This window comes from Schistocerca americana, chromosome 8 (genome assembly GCF_021461395.2).
Source record: "Schistocerca americana isolate TAMUIC-IGC-003095 chromosome 8, iqSchAmer2.1, whole genome shotgun sequence".
Classification (NCBI taxonomy): Eukaryota; Metazoa; Arthropoda; class Insecta; order Orthoptera; family Acrididae; genus Schistocerca; species Schistocerca americana.
In genome coordinates this window covers 517311453-517332282 of record NC_060126.1, presented here as the reverse complement: position 1 = coordinate 517332282, position 20830 = coordinate 517311453, and the positions used below count along the sequence as shown (strand labels likewise).

General features: G+C 41.1%; 1 pseudogene; it reads left to right on the top strand.

Moving 5' to 3' along the window:
* Window positions 1-20458: 20458 nt before the first annotated feature.
* Window positions 20459-20577, top strand: LOC124546041 (annotated as a pseudogene).
* Window positions 20578-20830: the final 253 nt, after the last annotated feature.

Below are 20830 nucleotides of genomic sequence, written 5' to 3'. Positions count from 1 at the left end.
GCAAACTCTTCAAAATTTCGTGTAATGGCTTACTACATTTAATGCTGCGCATCAAAACAAAATTAAGTCATTTATGGGGGGAAGGTATCAGGCAAGAAGACTTGTAAAAATCAAATTTTTTGGCCAAATAGCTTTTGTGAAATCGAATGATAAGTGTGTCAAAGCAGTGGGAACACCATGTGTCTGCACAGGCGAGAAGTGCAGTGATGACAAAATCGCGCACAGCGCGGAATGCGGGGAGCACGTGTCTGCAGCAGCGAAAAAGTTAATGAAGAGGTAAAGCACTAGAAATTTCATTCAAACGAATAAAATTCTTGAAGTAAGGCACTCCAATATTGTTTATAAATAAAGAAAATATTAAGCACTGCACATGGTTTGAACTCATAACCTTTCACTTGGCAGCCCAACACCTTAACCGTTCCGCTACCTCAGCTCATCAAACAGTGTAACTCCATGAGAACTCTAACACCTCACGTAACTACTTATAAACACTGTTGGTATGACTATGAATTACTTACGCTTCGTCGAAGTACAATAGGAAATAAACAATTACCGCTGTTCTTTATTGCGAAAAAGCAGTTCGTGAGGTTGAAACAAACACCTTTCCTTTCTATCGCCTGAATTAGGAGTCTTATTGCTTGTTTGGTTTAATTAATTAATAGAATATGAAGCAATTGGTATAAATAATGCTTTTTCCAAACTTTCTGTAAAAGAAAGTCTGCTATCAAGACATTGCTTTTGTTCTATTACTTTATTTATGACTGAACGTTTCTTAAACTGAAGACACTCGTCCGTGCTCTGCACTGCTGTCGAAATCTGGCAACGTCGTTCTCTGTTCATTGGCTGACTGTGTTTTGTGACGTCAGATGCGCAGAACGAACCTAAACTCGGCCGCCAAGATATATGACGCGCACTTTAGTGTAAGTTCTTGTGGTGTATCACTCTAGTGTTAAGATGTGACATGGGTATTAAATATGGCCATTTTTACTGTAATATTTTTTCTGCTTGAGCTTTGTCATATTTAGATATAAGTTATTGCATTTGCTGCTGCTTGCATTGCCAATTTCTATTTTTTTTTGTCATTGCTGTTTGTGTTAATTGTTCTGTGCTGCTGCATTGCCTCGTCCCTTAGTTTAGCATCTGAGCTCAGTAGATTTAAGTTAGCTTAAGAGGGGGTAGACTACATAAGAGAATGAGATGCGATGAATTGGAAGAAATGCATTTAGAAGTCTTACGAAAAAAGTACAGAAAGCAGGTATAGATAGGACTTTTTGGAAATAATGAAGAACGAAGGGAGGTCTCCGAGAAGTAAAGAAAGTTTTGTTTGCAAAATACTGCAGTAAAAGAAACCCTGTCCTATCCTTGTGTTATCCCACTATGTGTTTGTGTTCCCTTGGGTATTTGTGTTTTTCCTGTCTTTATGTGTTTAAATGATGTTGTTATGTTGTAGAATTTTTCTAATACTATGTTATTTACTTTGTAAAGATGTTTCAACATTATTTGTTCTGTTTTGTTTTAATGCTCATGTGTGAAGTTGATGTTTCGAAAGTTATTCTGATCTTTTATATATTTACTTACGTCATAATTCCTGTAACACTGATGTATATGTTATTTCGATTCTTTTGTAAAGCCTGTACCACAAATGTTGTCTGTATTGTTATGTTTTTAATGATGTGTTTTGTACCTTTGTAATTGTATTCTTATGCTATAAAATTGTAATCGACACCAGTTCATCATATTATTAACTTGTAAGTTCCATTTCACTGCACACGTTTCTGTTGGTCATAGTATATGGACAATATGTGAGAAGTAGGGACTGTTAGTGCTTGCACGTGTGTTAATAATTCAGCAAGGGACTGGATAACAGCATTGCTGGTTCTAAGGACAATTCCAAAAACTTTGTGAGTGCACAAGTGGTGGCTATGGACTTGCTATATTATCTGCAAGACTCTTCAATGGTGATTGTGTACCTGCACAGTCACAACAGATGGCTGCTGGCCATCTGTACAAGGACTACAGTGGGTCTGCATGTTTGATGACCCACCAATACTATTATTTATACAAGGACTACAGTGGGTCTACACCTTTGCTGACTCACCAGTACCATTATTTCTACAAGGGCTGCAGTGGGTCTGCACCTCTGGTGGCCCACCAATACCACAATCTCTACCAGGACTACAGTGGGTCTGCACCTCTGGTGGCCCACCAATACCGTAATCTCTACCAGGACTACAGTGGGTCTACTGTGTGATGACCTACCTACCAATATTCTTCAAAACTTCGACTGACTCTGCTGTGGGTTTGCTCTGTTGTGGCCCATTACCTGTCTGCATGTCAAGAGTCAGCACTGTCTTTCCATTGGAAGGACAATACTACTTCTTCAAGACTGCATGGAAATCCACTACTTCCGTGTGCATTTTCTTTTACTGCTCAAACTTTGAGAAAAACACTGCTATTTTACTGTGATGAACGATCAGGACTGTCTTTATGGACTGCGAGAACATTTTAGCTTATGACCAACATTGTATCAATAAGTGTGTGCATTTGATATCTTTGTTATTGTAACTATGACAAATTTTTTCAAATCTGTATTGGCCACTGCCCAAAACAATTTGTAAAATTTTTTTGTGGGGAGCATAGGGGCTATGTAAGTAGGCTGTTTAGGTTTTTTTATTGGTAACGCCACGTAGCGCTCTGTATGAAAATTACTGGCTGTGCTGTGTGCAGTCTGTGGCTAGTTTGCATTGTTGTCTGCCATTGTAGTGTTGGGCAGCTGGATGTTAACAGCACGTAGCGTGGCGCAGTTGGAGGTGAGCCGCCATCAGTGGTGGATGTGGGGAGAGAAATGGCGGAGTTTTGAAATTTGTAAGACTGGATGTCATGAACTGCTATGTATATTATGATTTTTCAACACTATTAAGGTAAATACATTGTTTGTTCTCTATTAAAATCTTTCATTTACTAACTACGCCTATCAGTAATTAGTGCCTTCCGTAGTTCGAATCTTTTATTTAGCTGGCAGTAGTGGCGCTCGTTGTATTGCAGTAGTTCGAGTAACGAAGATTTTTTTGTGAGGTAAGTTATTTGTGAAAGGTATAGGTTAATGATAGTCAGGGCCATTCTTTTGTAGGGATTTTTGAAAGTCAGATTGCGTTGCGCTAAAAATACTGTGTGTCAGTTGAAGCTCAGTCATGTATAATTTTTCTAAGGGGACGTTTCAATATTACTTCCCCCCACATACACTATGTGACTAAACGTATCCGGACACCCCCAAAAACATACGTTTTTCATATTAGGTGCACTGTGCTGCCACCTACTACCAGGTTCTCGATACCAGCGACATCAGTAGTCATTAGTCATAGTGAGAGAGCAGAATCGGGCGCTCCGCGGAACTCAGACTTCGAACGTGGACAGGTGAGTGGGTGCACTTGTGTCATACATCTGTATGCGAGATTTTCACACGCCTAAACGACCCTAGGTCAACTGTTCCCGGCGTGATAGTGAAACCGAAACGTGAAGGGATACGTACAGCACAAAAGCATACAGTACAACTCGTCTGTTGCCTGACAGAGACCGCCCAAGGTTGAAGAGGGTCGTAATGTGTAATAGGCAGACATCTATCCAGACTATCACACAGGAATTCCACACTGCATCAGGATCCACAGCAAGTACTATGACAGTTAGGCGGGAGGTGAGAAAACTTGGATTTCATGGTCGAGCGGCTGCTCATAAGCCACACATCACGCCGGTAAATGCCAAATGACGCCTCGCTTGGTGTAAGGAGAGTAAACATTGGACGACTGAACAGTGGAAATACGTTGTGTGGAGTGACGAATCACGGTACACAATGTGGCGAGCCGATGGAAGGGTGTGGGTATGGCGAATGTCTGGTGAACGTCCAACTGCCAGCCTGTGTAGTGGCAACAGTAAAATTCGGAGGCGGTGGTGTTAAGGTGTGGTCGTGTTTTTCATGGAGGGGGCTTGCACCCCTTGTTGTTTTCCGTGGCACTAACACAGCACAGGCCTACACTGATGTTTTAAGCACCTACTTCCTTCCCACTGTTGAAGAGCAATTCGGGGATGGCGACTGCATCTTTCAACACGATCGAGCACTTGTGGGGCAGTGGTTACACGACAGTAACATCCCTGTAATGGACTGGCCTGCACAGAGACCTGACCTGAATCCTACAGAACACTTTTGGGATATTTTAGAACGCCGACTTCCTTCCAGGCCTCACCGACCAACATCGATACCTCTCCTCAGTGCAGCAATCCGTGAATAATAGGCTGCCATTCCCCAAGTAACCTTCTAGCACCTGATTGACCGTATGCCTGCGAGAGTGAAAGCTGTCATCAAGGCTAAGGGTGGGCCAACACCATATTGAATTCGAGCATTACCGATAGATGGCGCCACAAACTTGTAAGTAATTTTCAGGCAGGTGTCCGGATACTTTCGATCAAAGGCTTGTAAGTAATTTTCAGGCAGGTGTCCGGATACTTTCGATCACATAGTGTAGATATACTGAAGTTTGCACAATCACAATAGAAGGCACAAAAATAATTTTCATGTTGGCTTCGCTGTTTAGGAATAAGCATTAGGCTCTCATATAACAAAACATCTGGTTATCTAGACTGAAGAATGATAAATTGCTGTTAGCTACATGGCAAGCAGGAATGATAATTGTAAAACTGGGTGACGAGAACTAATGAATTACATGTATGTCTCTATTGTTACAGCGTAAGGTATCTTTTTTAAAAAAATAACCGTTTATTCTCTTAAATGTTAAGCTGCAAGCAGGATATAAAGACCAGTTATTTGATATAATAAAGGTAGCAGCGGCTTACTATGAACTAGTGACTTCCCCGTTACAGTTAGCTCGTGTAAGCACATGTAGTATTGGAGAAACTATATACTGTTAATTCTAGAACAGGGTTTTCCTTTTACATATTTTGCTTATGTGTTTACAACAGTGCAAGTTTCTGCTCTTTCAATTGTAACCAAGAGTTTAATAAAATGGCAAAGGTAAGGTTAATCAGAACACTGGGAGGAGTTGTGGTGTAAATAACAATTGATTTACTCATCCTCAACTTCACATGACAAAAGACGGCTAAAGAAACGCCACACAAACATTTCTATCTGACAAACGGTTTCAATAATATGCGGTCTACGGTAAACAAAGTGAACAGCTGGGGATCAATACACCATACTAACCAGAACTAATCGCTTTTTTTTTACTTCATAAATGTGAATCCGTGGTATGGCCCAAAAACTACGCTACTATCAAGGATCTGTATTCTACTATTCCATAAAGAAGAATACGGTTCCAAAGAACAGGGTGCTGAGAAGCATGTGTTGAAGCCCTATGCAGGTCGGGGTGTCACAGGACGACGCAGTCGCTGAGTGGAGTCACATACAGCGACGATTTGTTATTAACGGCGCGCCCACAGAAATATGCAAGTAGTCTCACATGCGGCTGATTCGCAGTGCAGGTACTTCCCTATCAGCCTCTGAAACTCCGGTGGATTCCAGTGTGCAGGCGGACTCGTTTGATGGTCTGCCAAACCAATTTGACTCCGTGACACGACTATGCTTGATGGGATATGTCAAACGCTTAGACAGCAGACTCAAGACAAATAAGTACACCCACACATCAGTCATTGTGTGCATGATGCAAGAAGCAGTATCTCTGGCGGTTCAGATGGTGACTTGCAGGGGCTATAAGTGGCACACTAGCAACGGACACAAGCCTCACCGTTTAGGTAGAGACCTGCCGTTCTTTACTGGCGAAGCGCCGGAACAAGAGTGAGACCTTCTCTTTCTCTACAGCTTTCCTCCACAGCTCGGTAGGATAGCACATCTACATGCTTAGACTACACACACTTTAGCACGAGCCAGTCACGAGCTGGAGCTTCGCACTCGAAGCTGGGAGATCGCCCCTTGCTCTACATACTCAGATTTGACCAAGCAGCGACTTTAAAAATTAATCGGGAGAAAAGGAAAAAAGAGTCAGCCTTGCGGGGCCTCTTTCCCATGCGTTTACAGCATATCTTTGCTAACAGCATGCCTTGGATGGAACCAGAGCCCTGCATAAAAAGATTGTTATTTGTGCTATTGCGCCCATTCCGATCTTTCCAAAGAATGGCCATAAACTCGCTAAAAGCGTCGTGCCTTCACAAATATATATTTGTAGCAGGTGTGGATGCCTGGGTGTCACTGCCCTGTCCCACAGAAATTCGCAGAAACTCGCAGCCGCCTCATCCGCTTTCTCTACCTGACAAGGGCCCATCAGCTTTATTGCCAGTCATCAATGCTCTGCTCAGAGCTGCAGCGACTCCTCGGCGCTAGTCAGCCTACTTGTACGCGGCCGTCACCCAATGTGTCTTCACAATGAGATCAAGGGACTTGGCAGTCTGCAGACGGTTTCGCAGAAAAAGACTCCCCTTGGCTCTGAGCCGCCGTACGCTTTATCTGCAGTCAGTTAACTCGGCAACCTGTTCCTTTGAAGGCAGGTAAAGCTTATGTAAGTAGGCTGTTTATGTTTTCTCTATGTAAGTAGGCTGTTTATGTTTTCTCTATGTAAGTAGGCTGTTTAGGTTTTTTATTGGTAACGCCACCTCTGTATGACAATCACTGGCTGTGCTGTGGGCAGTCTGTGTCTGCTTTGCATTGTTGTAATACTCGCCATTGTAGTGTTAGGCAGCTGGCTGTGAACAGTGCGTAGCGTTGCGCAGTTGGAGGTGAGCCGCCAGCAGTGGTGGATGTGGGGAGAGAGATGGCGGAGATTTGTAATGAACTGATATATATATTATGACTTGTGATGATATTAAGTTTGAATCTTTTATTTAGTTGGCAGTTGTGGCGCTCGCTGTATTGCAGTAGCTTGAGCAGCGAAGATTTTTGTGAGGTAAGTGATTTGTGAAAGGTATAGTTTAATGTTAGTCAGGGCCATTCTTTTGTAGGGAATTTTGAAAGTCAGATTGCGTTGCGCTAAAAATATTGTGTGTCAGGTTAAGCACAGTTATGTAGAAATGTTCAAAGGGGACGTTTCATATGTCGACCCTTAGCCTAGGATACCTCACTGGAATCTTCTGATTTTTGTTGTAGTTTGTGTAATTAGTGTAGATTTTGTTTATTGGTAGCGCGTAATCATAGAGAGAATTTCCTTTGTAGTTGTAGTTTTTCATTGTTGTACAGTAAAACAGTTGTGGCATGCATGTAGATTTGCACCAAGTATTTCGCAGCTGCGCTTGCAATTAACTAGATATTATTTTCAGTGCTATGTTAATGTGTTCTCTTATTTTTGATCTTCAAATTGTGTTTTTCTGTGTTGTCGTGTGAAATACTGTGACAATAATGGCGTGTGAAAAACGTAATACTAGGCTCCAAAGTAAACTGAGAAATGACAGTGAAAATGAAACCAGTGTGTTAGCGCCACCGAGTAATGAATTAACTGATGTTCAAAGTAGTAATTTGGTAACTGTTCATAGGGAAATGGAGCAGGCGGCAAACAATGGCGTGGACAGTGAAACAATTAGTGAAGAGGGGCGCATTATCGATCGATCGGTCGGCAACAGCTCGCCTCAGGAATCCGAAATGACAGGACACAATTTCGCAAATACTGTAGATTCAGGTTTTGGGTCATCACCGTTTTCTCAAATAAGTCAAGACACATTTTCTGCTTGTCAAAATGTGAATGTTGTCGGTGCAAATGCACTGCCGAAAAGCGTAGAGAAACAGATTCCAGACACTAATACATTATTATTGCAATTAATGCAACAAATGGAACAAAATCAGAGACAAACACAGCAACAGTTAGACACAGTGGAACAAAATCTCAAAAAGTTAGACACAGTGGAACAAAATCTTAAAAAGTTAGACTCATTGGAACAAACACTTGAACAAACACGTGAAGATTTAACTACTGAGTTACATAACATTGAATCGAAATGTCAAAAAGTCTGCAATGACGTAAAAACACAAATTTGTGAGCATTTTCAACCTATTTTTTCGCGGCATGAAAATGCATTACAGAATCACGAAGCAGCCATAAAAGAACTGCAAATTATTGTTCATGAAAATCATGAGACCTTGCAAGCTAAATTTGACTCAGTTGCATCTACCGATTCGGTTACGCAACTTGCAACAACTCAGGAAAACTTTAAGGACACAGTAGATACTCTGAAACTTGGTTCAGAAAAACACACTGAAGAAATAAGTACACTATCGGAGAAAGTAGCCGAACTTTCGGATCAGGTCACTAACTTATCTACAAAGGTAGATGATGATCTGAATGACACAAGACCCGTAGCCTTCACTGACACAGAAGAGTATGAACAAATAAGAAAATTCAAACAAAATCAGAATCAAATTAATACACAACACCAAAGAGAAATCCGGGAAGTACAAGATCAGCTGACACAGGTAATACAAGAATTACGTATTTCAGAGAACACTCACGCTCCAACACGGGAAGAGGGACTTAGAAACACGGAAAAGCTGCAAAATAATAACACAGGGCATTTCGGAAGTAATGAAAGAAATTGGGAATGTGCACCGAATTTTGAGATGGAACGGCCGACACGACCTAACAATGACCGATATGCGACTCGCCGACATGATGATTTTGACTATAAGCTGTTCATTACTACACGTAAATTCAAAACATTTAAGAATTCTGGCAACGACATTCATCCACAAGCATGGCTCCATCAATTCTCTCATTGTTTTCCTCCCAACTGGTCGTTGGAACACAGATTAGAATTTATGTGTGGCTACTTGGAGAATGAACCAGCTGTAAGAATGCGATCGGTAATTCACGATTGCCACAGTGAAGGAGAGTTTTACCATGCCTTCCTCTCAGCATATTGGTCTCAAGCCACACAAGACCGTGTAAAACATAGCATCATAATGATGAAACGTTTCGAACAATCTGAATTTTCCAGTCTTATGAAATATTTTGAAGACATGTTGCATAAGAATCAGTATCTTTCAAACCCATACAGCCCCTCAGAACTCATCCGCATTTGCTTAATCAAACTGCCTGAACATTTACGACATATTATTTTGGCAGGACGTTGCAAAGATGACATTGAAGCTTTTCAGGGTCTGTTACAAGAATTGGAAATTGACACTGACAATCGGGGAACGCGGAAACAGGAGCACAACAATTACAGGTCACATACGTCACAATTCCGTGATGACAGAAACAATAACTGGACACGAAAAGGCTATTCTTACAACGCAAATCGTGACCAAAACAGACACCACCCATATGACAACCGCTGGCAGAGTAATAATAGTTACAGAGAAAGATCGCATTTCCGTAGTAATGACTATTACAGAGACAATCAGAGAAATAGACAATATGGTAACCAAAACAATTATTATCAAGGGAGGCAGAATAACTTGAGACGCAACAGTTCGGCGCAGAGTTACGATTCAGGGAGAAATTCTCCACCACATGACCGACAAACAAGAAACTATGTAAACTACCGACATAACGACAGACCTGAATTGCATCAGAACTGGCGGGATTCAAACAGAGCAGGGCCCTCTCGGCAAGGCGAATTTGTAGAAGTTAGGTCTCCTAATCCCAATAACGACGCGCGCCAACAAAGAGACAGACAATGACTCGCACAGCAGGCAGCTGCGTGCGGCCGCTGGCTCAGGGAAAAATAACAAAGACGCTAGCCTTGAGAAAAGATTTAGCATTCTTTACCGATGTAAACAACATGATAATTGCTTTGAAGTTGAAAGTCTGCGTACTAGGAAGAGTAAAGGATTGCACCACATTTCACATGTAAAACCATTTATTGACAGATAATCTGCTTTTTAACTTTGTCTTTGCCATAAAACTTTTCACTTCACATTTCTGGTATGCTTTGTCAGATTTAGAATCTGTTAACATGTAACAATGTTTGAAGTGAAATATCCAGTCAAGAACCAAGAGAACTTATTTAAACAGAAATTACGAATGCATTGTTATAGTGAACAGACGTCACAGTGTTATTGTATTTGTACATTCTTGCTTGTTAGTTGCACGATTACGTAACGACTATCAGGCTTACGTACTTAGGACACATACTGGTACTGCTAATGAGATTTTAATGCAACTTTTGGTTTACTTGAAAATACATTCTGGGTTTAAAGTACTTTCTGTGAGATACCAGAGGACACAGTGGTTAGTTTATGTGACAGCTACACGATGTTATCACGACGCTACTAATGAGTGACAATTCACAATGTTGCTTTTGCGGTGTATCTGTTTTATATCTGCACAGTTTTTTCTGAATTCTTCTATAAAGTGAGACATGTTTTAGTGGTGACTTTTGTGCTATTGCTACAAGGAGACAGCCTTTTCCGTAGGACAACAATACGTTACAGCACAGTAATTTCTTCATCACAACAATAAGCGTAATAACTAAGAAATCTATACGCAAAGCATTTCACTTTTGTTTATCATGAGGTAAGTACATTGACTTCTGCAGAACTTAGCTTTCGGAGGACGATAACTACGACACTTCCACACAGATTATGTTGCAACAAGACGCACATTTAGCGCTACAGTACACGTATTTGAGTGATTAATTTTGTACTTAAAACATTTATTTTTTAAAGATTTTTGAATTACAAAGAAAGTTTTCCGTGATACATTTCATTGCATTGCTGTAATCTGTAACACCTGAGGGTATAATTACATTAATCCTCAGGGGGGTACACGCTTACTTTGTGTACCATGTGTGTGGCAACCACAAGGAACCCTAGCTAATATGGTATTTGCTTATACAACTTTACACATGGTACCATATTTCTCTAACACACAAATTACACAGCTATCTGATCATGTAACTGAGAGATAAACTTTTTTTATTACATCAGTGACAGATATTTACGCAATTACACAGTTGGATAACTTCACACTTACGAAATTGTATTTTGTCTGTACTGTGTGAACTCTTCATATTTTTTTGGAACCATTGTGATACTATGAGAGCTTTGAATGATGTATTTGGTAAAGGGATTATGATTTTTAAAGTACGTTTGAGGCAGATGACACTTTTGACATGAGCAGAGAATTATTTTAGGCTTAGAAATTATTGGAGGAAGTTACGACGATTTTGAGATTTGACTGAAGTGTTATGATGTTATTATTACGACGACGATGTGTATTATGTTGTTGAGGAATGTTTATTATGCTACGTATTTCTCACGATGAAATATTGAAGAAGTGTCGACGAATACGTATATGTATAAGGAGGTAAGGAATAATGAGTAGTGTTTAGGGACTCTGATTTATGAAAAGGATGTTGGAAACCAAGAAACGTACTTTAAGAGTTATGAAATGTGTGACTGTATCACAATGCTGACGAATATTTTTTTTGGACACTTATATTTATAGGATTTTGTTTCTACAGATTTGCAACGCTAATTCTTGACCTGTGAAATATTTTTAAATGAGACTGCAACGGTAGCAGAATCTCCTGTCGTAAATATTTCCGTACGAAAGTTAAGTGACCACCTGCACGTAATGCGTCGCGGGCACCCAGCTGTGTCAGACGCCTGGAGAAAAAGCCATTATTGCGAGCCCTTTTCAGCGGCACAGGTAGAAAAAAAAAGGGGACGTGGGACGTGTCAAACACCTGGAGAACAAGCCATTAGGGTGTGCCTTTCATCGCTAATGCGACACCCTCGTTACTTGAAAACATATGATTACTCGCACTTTGTGCTAATTGCTGAAATGCTTATGAATTGATGGGAAATATTCGTACATCTGCACACCTGATTATGACAAGCGTCTTTCTATGAGAGTTGAGAGAATTTCTACTAACTTATGAAATGTCACATGACTACTGAATGATATTTTTATGCTTTGCTTTTCATAGTTGCTTATTTCATTTGATATCTGGTTTCCAGCTGTGTTGCAGCATTGCTTTTATAAAATGAAATGCATTTGCTAATGTGAACACTTTCTGTCAACAGATCTATTAAATAATTATTTTATGATCCACATTCTTTAAAAAAGGAGCACTTGGAATGGAGAGAACAATAAGAAGGGACTAATACCAGTAACTGCATCTATAATTTTCTTTTCAAGTACTTGGTAATTTCTTTTGTAGAATAAATTGTGACGCATCACTCTAATGTTAAGATGTGACATAGGTATTAGACATGGCCATTTTAGTGTAATATTTTTTCTGCTTGCGCTATGTCATGTTTAGGTATAAGTTGCTGCTGTTTGCCAGGCATAGTGTTATTGAATTTGACTTTTGCTCATTTATGCTGCTAGCTTTGCCAATCTGTATTTTTTGTCATTGCTGCTTGTGTTAATTGTTTTGTGCTGCTGCATTGCCTCGTCCCTTAGTTTAGCATCTGAGCTCAGTAGATTTAAGTTAGCTTAAGAGGGGGTAGACTATGTAAGAAACTGACTATGGAGAATAGGTAAAGAAATGCATTGAGAAAACAGGTTTAGGTAGGATTTTCTTGGAAATAAATGTTGAGGTAAGAAATGTATGAACATATAAATACAGAAAGCATGCTTAGATAGAATTTTTTGGATGGAAACAAAGGATGAAATAAGAGGAAAGATATATGAAGTTTTGGGTTGGACTGCAGTACCACATGTTACACTGAAAATGAACCCTGTCCTTTCCCTTTTGTGTTATCCCACTATATGTTTGTGTACCCTTGTGTATTTGTTTTCTTCCTGTCTCTGTGTACAGTTTCATAGAATTTTTTTCTCTTTTAATATTAAGCTACATTCACTATGATGAGGAATACTGTTATCCTCGAATATAATTGGCATTAATAATATGTTATTTACTTTGTAAAGATGTTAGATATTGTTAATTCCGTTCTGTTTAATGCTCATGTGTGAAGTTGATGTTTCGAAAGTTATTGTGATCCTTTATGTATGTACTCATGTCATAATTCCACTGATGTATATGTTTATTTCTATTCTTTTGTAAAGCCTGTACTACAAATGTTATCTGTATTATTATGTTCTTTAATGATGTATTTTGTACCTTTGTAATTGTATTTTCATGTTGTAAATTTACAAAATTGTAATTGACACCAGATCATCTTATTATTAACTTGTAAGTTACATTTCACTGCACACGTTTCTGTTGGTCATAGTATATGGACAATATGTGAGAAGTTGGGACTGTTAGTGTTTGCACGTGTGTTTATAATTCAGCAAGGGACTGGATAACAGCATTGCTGGTTCTAAGGACAATTCCAGAAACTTTGTGAGTGCACAAGTGGTGGTTTATGGACTTGCTATATTATCCGCAAGACTCTTCAATGGTGATTGTGCACCTGCACAGTCACAACAGATGGCTGCTGGCTATTTCTACAAGGACTGCAGTGGGTCTGCACCTCTGGTGGCCCACCAATATCGTAATCTCTACCAGGACTACGGTGGGTCTGCTCTGTGATGACCTACCTACCAATATTCATCAAAACTTCGACTGACTCTGCTGTGGGTTTGCTCTGTTGTGGCCCACTACCTGTCAGCATGTCGAGAGTCAGCACTGTCTTTCCGTTGGAAGGACAACACTACTTCTTCAAGACAGCATGGAAATCCACTACTTCTGTGTGCATTTTCTTTTACTGCTCAGACTTTGAGAAAAACACTGCTATTTTACTGTGATGAATCAGGACTATCTTTATGGACTGTGAGAAATTTTGATCTTTTGACCAACATAATATTAATACGTGTGTGCATTTTATATCTTTGTTACTGTAATTGTGAAAAATTTTTGTCAAATCAGTATTGGCCAGTGCCCAACACCATTTGTAAAAATTTTTGTGGGGAGCATGGGGGCTATGTAAGTAGGCTGTTTATGTTTTCTCTATGTAAGTAGGCTGTTTATGTTTTCTCTATGTAAGTAGGCTGTTTAGGTTTTTTATTGGTAACGCCACCTCTGTATGACAATCACTGGCTGTGCTGTGGGCAGTCTGTGTCTGCTTTGCATTGTTGTAATACTCGCCATTGTAGTGTTAGGCAGCTGGCTGTGAACAGTGCGTAGCGTTGCGCAGTTGGAGGTGAGCTGCCAGCAGTGGTGGATGTGGGGAGAGAGATGGCGGAGATTTGTAATGAACTGATATATATATTATGACTTGTGATGATATTAAGTTTGAATCTTTTATTTAGTTGGCAGTTGTGGCGCTCGCTGTATTGCAGTAGCTTGAGCAGCGAAGATTTTTGTGAGGTAAGTGATTTGTGAAAGGTATAGTTTAATGTTAGTCAGGGCCATTCTTTTGTAGGGAATTTTGAAAGTCAGATTGCGTTGCGCTAAAAATATTGTGTGTCAGGTTAAGCACAGTCGTGTATAATTGTTCTAAGGGGACGTTTCAAGCTTACCGCTATGCCTTCACTAGAGCAAGAGCATTAACTACTGCCAACCATTTCATCATGTGAATGAAGTCAGATCGTATCAAGTAATAAAGATCATCATCCATAAGAGCATTAAGCAGCATGACACCATATCAAAAGTGAGTGGCCTCCAATCTCTCAACAATTCACATCTTAATATTTACGTAAAATGTACTGGTATAGACAGTTATCGATTTTAGCGTTGTCTTGCCACTAAATGCAGAATATTCTCACAAGGAACCCTTTGAATGCGAGACGAAAAGTTCAGTCTTTAAACAGGCTCGTTTGAAAGCGTTGAGTTAACAATTATGGAAGGAAAAATATTAGGTGCTAATGATCTTCCATGTGCATCAGGAGAGCGACAGAAAATGAGTAAATGACTGTCCGGGAGGTGCAGAGAACAGCTTTCTGTGGGGTATATATATTGCACTTCACACAATGAACATCGTCAACAATCAAGAAATGAAACTTCCCGGCAGATTAAAACTGCGTGCCAGACGTAGCCTCGAACTCGGGACCTTTTCCTCTCACGGGCAAGTGCTCTACCAACTGAGCTACCCAAGCACGACTCACGACCCGTCTTCACAGCTTCAGTTCTGCCAGTACCTCGTCTCATACCTCCCAAACTTTACTGAAGCTCTACTGCGAACCTTGCAGAACTAGCACTCCTGGATGAAACGATATTGCGGAGACATCGCTTAGCCACAGCCTGGAGAATGTTTGGAAGGTAGGAGACGGGGTACTGGCAGAACTGAAGCTGTGAGGACGGGTCGTGAGTCGTGCTTGGGTAGCTCAGATGGCAGAGCACTTGCCCGCGAAAGACAAAGCTCCCGAGTTCGAGTCTCGGTCCGGCACACAGTTTTAATCTGTCAGGAAGTTCCATATCAGCACACACTACACACTGCAGAGTGAAAATATCATTCTATAATCAAGAAATGTTCAAAACAAACCATTGACTTGTACCAAGATCACCAAACGAAAAATAGCACGCCACAGGGATCACAAAGATTGGCATCATCAATGTCAAAGGCGAACTCCTTTGGAGTTCAAACTGTGAAGGACCTTCAACTAGGTATCCTCTCTTAAATACTGCGTACAGAATCATATTTGTGTAACGGGGTGATGAGAACTGATGGAACTGAATGCGAAACAGCCTGTCTTGGAGTTACATCGTGAAAATGGCTGTCTTTTAAGGGGTAGCTGCAGATAATGCGATATGTTTGAGAGGCACGGGAAAACAGACATCCAGAGACTGAGTTTGTTCAGTGGTTCCAGGTGGAGTCAGTCCAGGAACCACTATCGTTTTACTTATATGTCAATGCTATCTCGTTAGTGCCCTCCTGCTATAAATATTATTTCTGTAATAACAACTTCCAGTTTCATCCAAGTGCTACAGCTGTTGTTATCAATACTACAGCTGGCAAGGTAAATAATGATCTGTGGTCAGCTGTAAGACAGGTGCAAAACCTGGGAATTAAAACTAAACGCAAGAAAGTTCTAAACAATTTTTTCGGGAGGGATGGTTTGCTCTAAACGAGTATGATTTTTAACTCAGACCAGGAATCAAGCAAAAGTAAGCTATTTTGACCATCCTTTGGCCACAAGCAGTGCTCATACCATAGCTGTAGTTCTCTTACGCCCATTTTTCCACTCTTGCTTACTGTGACGTAAATATTCCCTACCATCCTTACAAAATCACGCGCACGAGAAAGAATCGTAGGGGGGCAGAGCGCCGCCTACTTCTCACAGACAATTTACCATCTAGATTAACCGGCGGGAGCGATTGTGTAAGAATGCGTTAAGACATTGATGTTAGTTGATCTTGATGCAACTCTCTTGGTACCTCTAATTTCCAGGGTTCCTTTCATATGAATTTACTGTGCTAATACCGATTTGTCGGAGCTGAAAACAAATTCCTTACTGAAAATGGGATAAATTTGTTTATCTCATCTACAAATTTTCGGACCGATTCCTCAGTTTGCTGTGAATTGTCAAGTTGACCCAGTGTCTGAAATTTCGTTATCTTACGTCTTCCAACTCTGTAGCACTGTTTGAAGTTATGCAACTGGCCATTGAAACAACTGTAATCTATGCCGTACGCAATTTGATGAGCGTAACGTAGTAGTTCACTAACATGCACACCCTGTAGATTGTATCGAGTCCGCAACTCGTGGTCTTGCGGTAGCGTTCTCGCATCCCGCGCACGGGGTCCCGGGCTATCGAACCCGGTGGGGTTACGGATTTTCCCTGCCTCGAGATAACTGGGTGTCATTGCGTCGTATTCATCATCATCATTCATCCCCATTACGGTCGGAGGAAGGCAATGCCAAACCACCTCCACTAGGACCTTGCCTGGTACGACAGTGCGGGTCTCCCGCATCGCCCCCTACGCTCCTCGGAGTATGGGATCTCATCTTCCCATTCTTCTTCTACTGTATTTCTTTCCCCCATTCCTGTCAATTGTTCCCTTATGCTCTCCCTGAAACTCTGTACAGCCACTGGTTCTTTCAGTTTATCCATCTCCTTAAATTCCCACCTTTTTGCTGTTTGTTCAGCTCAGATGGAAACCCAGTTCCAAGCAAAGAAGGGAAAGCAGAAAGGTGGAAGGAGTATATAGAGGGTCTATACAGGGGCGATGTTCTTGAGGACAATATTATGGAAATGGAAGAGCAGGTAGATGAAGATGAAATGGGACATACGATACTGCGTGCAGAGTTTGACAGAGCACTGAAAGACTTAAGTCGGAACAAGGCCCCGGGAGTAGACAACGTTCCATTAGAACTACTGACAGCCTTGGGAGAGCCAGTCCTGACAAAACTCTACCATCTGGTGCGTAAGATGTATGAGACAGGCGAAATGCCCTCAGACTTCAAGAAGAATATAACAATTCCAAACCCAATGAAAGCAGGTGTTGACAGATGTGAAAATTACCGAACTATCAGTTTAATAAGTCACAGCTGCAAAATACTAACGAGAATTCTTTACAGACGAATGGAAAAACTGATAGAAGCTGACCTCGGGGAAGATCAGTTTGGATTTCGTAGAAATGTTGGAACACGTGAGGTAATACTGACCCTACGACTTATCTTAGAAGAAAGATTAAGGAAAGGCAAACCTACGTTTCTAGCATTTGTAGACTTAGAGAAAGCTTTTGACAATTTTGACTGGAATACTCTCTTTCAAATTCTAAAGGTGGCAGGGGTAAAATACAGGGAGCGAAAGGCTATTTACAATTTGTACAGAAACCAGATGGCAGTTATAAGAGTCGAGGGACATGAAAAGGAAGCAGTGGTTGGGAAGGGAGTGAGACAGGGTTGTAGCCTCTACACGTTGCTGTTCAATCTGTATATTGAGCTAGCAGTAAAGGAAACGAAAGAAAAGTTCGGAGTAGGTATTAAAATCCATGGGGAAGAAATAAAAACTTTGAGGTTCGCCGATGGCATTGTAGTTCTGTCAGAGACAGCAAAGGACTTGGAAGAGCAGTTGAACGGAATGGACAGTGTCTTGAAAGCAGGATATAAGATGAACATCAACAAAAGCAAAACGAGGGTAATGGAATGTAGTCGAATTAAGTCGGGTGATGCTGAGGGAATTAGATTAGGAAATGAGACACTTAAAGTAGTAAAGGAGTTTTGCTATTTGGTGAGCAAAATAACTGATGATGGTCGAAGTAGAGAGGATATAAAATGTAGACTGGCAATGGCAAGGAAAGCGTTCCTGAAGAAGAGAAATTTGTTAACATGCAGTATTGATTTAAGTGTCAGGAAGTCGTTTCTGGAAGTATTTGTATGGAGTGTAGCCATGTATGGAAGTGAAACGTGGACGATAAATAGTTTAGACAAGAAGAGAATAGAAGCTTTCGAAATGTGGTGCTACAGAAGAATGCTGAAGATTAAATGGGTAGAACACATAAATAATGAGGAGGTATTGAATAGAATTGGGGAGAAGAGGTGTTTGTGGCACAACTCGACTAGAAGAAGGGATCGGTTGGTAGGACATGTTCTGAGGCAGCAAGGGATCACCAATTTGGTACTGCAGGGCAGAGTGGAGGGTAAAAATCGTGGAGGGAGACCAAGAGATGAATACATTAAGCAGATTCAGAAGAATGTAGGCTGCAGTACGTACTGGGAGATGAAGAGGCATGCACAGGATAGAGTAGCGTGGAGAGCTGCATCAAACCAGTCTCAGGACTGAAGACCACAACAACAACATCATCATCATCCTTCAAACGCGCAAACACCATTTGTTGTAATATGTGCGCCAGTCCTGCCTTGAATTACTGTAGTTTTTCTTGTGCACTGCATGGTCGTATTGCAGCAGACTTCTTGCTTTTGTACTAGGCTGAGGATGATCTTCCATTTACGTAACCATTCTTTGCAGCCGCTCCTTGAACAGCCATTGTCCTCTACTACCTTTCACTGGAGACGGGATTATTGGCTCCCCCTCCGACAAGGATGATGAACTACATGGCTCGCCTCCTGTTTCAGTATCACTTTCACTTTTTAAGCACGTATCCTCATCGTTGCACTCCTCATGTACGTTGTCCACAAGTAGAGTGTAAACGACAGCACACTTCCACTGACTCATCTTGCAGAAACGCGAATATTTTATCTCCCACTTTTTTCTCACTCTGCGAAATTCCTTGGACTCTTTTCTAACGAGATGTCAAAAAAATGGTTCAAATGGCTCTGAGCACTATGGGACTCAACATCTTAGGTCATAAGTCCCCTAGAACTTAGAACTACTTAAACCTAACTAACGTAAGGACATCACACACACCCATGCCCGAGGCAGGATTCGAACCTGCGACCGTAGCAGTCCCGCGGTTCCGGACTGCAGCGCCAGAACCGCTAGACCACCGCGGCAGGCCGAGATGTCAATTTAAGCAACTGTGGTTACAGATATAATGCAATTTTTCCTTTGTTTACTGTTGGTATTTCTTTGCTTTGTACCAACACCACTAACACTGTAGCACTATTGTGAGTTGCTCGTCAACTAAGCAGTTCAACTACACTCTGTAGCCTCATGCTGTGCTCACCATCGGATATCTCCGTTACCGCTCCCTGTTGCCTTTAGCAGCCAATATTATAGTTGCATGGTAGACAATATGTGGGGCGTTGAATGCCGTAAACATCATTAGCCTTTTGCGACCTCGCACTGAAGAAGTGCCTTGTCAGTATACTACATGGCTTCCGTTCATCTAGGAGTGCTAGTTCTACAAGGTTCGCAGAAGAGCTTCTGTAAAGTTTGGAAGGTAGAAGACGAGTTACTGGCAGAATTGAAGTATATGCAGTCTATGAAGGTGCTAATTTGTTATTTTTGTCAGACTGCATGCTCTTACGCTGATAACTTTCAATTCATTCGTTTGTGGATGAGGATTCCAAATCTCAAATTTAAACACGGACCCTTCCCTATCATCTTTGAAAGAATGTTTCGTCACGGTAACATCCCGCATAGCGTTCTCAATGTTAATAAGATTCATGAGGCGCCATCCTTGTATTGAATTTTTTTCTGTTCTCTCTTGTATCACAAATTTTCACGCAAACTCCACTTTATTGTCAATGGTGGCAGTGGTGTAGTAGAGGGGGGGGGGGGGGGGAGGGTGAAGAGGGTGCGGTCTGCACCAGTTACCATCTTGGCGGGGATGACAAAACTTGCTAGGTTCTGTGGCAAGTATTATTAAAATATATTTTTAATATCTTATCATCTGGAAAGGATACAAGTCTTCTGCTCTGGTTGGAGTGTATTCAGGAGTCGAAGCAAAATTTTCTACCTTAATTCTAGGGGATTGCTTGTATCCTCTGCAAATCATTCTCTCAGTCTGTGCCGATTACATATTCCTGCAACAGTTTCATTATGTGTAACTTTTTATTACCTTAGAAAATTTTTACCGTTTTACGGAGTTTCAAGCCACTGATGGAGGACTCTTCTGAAAAACGTAGGAGTTACACTTAAGAGACTTTCAGATACAAAGTCGGGTGCTCACTACGAAGCTGTGAAGCCTGTATTTTTAGACCTTAAAAAAGATTACCAATACGACTGAGCAGTTGCCTGATTCGTCGCAAACTACAGAAACCAGAGCCAACGGCCTTGCCGCAGTGGTAACACCGGTTCCCGTCAGATCACCGAAGTTAAGCGCTGTCGGACTTGGCTAACACTCGGATGGGTGACCGTCTGGGTCTGTCGAGAGCTGTTAGCAAATGGGGTGCACTCAGCCCTTGTGAGACAAATTCAGGAGTTACTTGACTGAGAAATAGTGGCTCCGGTCACGAAAACTGGCAATGGCAGGAAGAGCGGTGTGCTGATCGCATACATCCGTATAAAGTCACTAATCATTAAGAGGACCTTTGGTTATTTGTACTGCTTCCTTAACAATCAATTAAAACGTGTTATTTACAAAAAATGTTTTAGGTATTTGTTTCCATTCATAAAAACTGTTTACAAAATAGTTA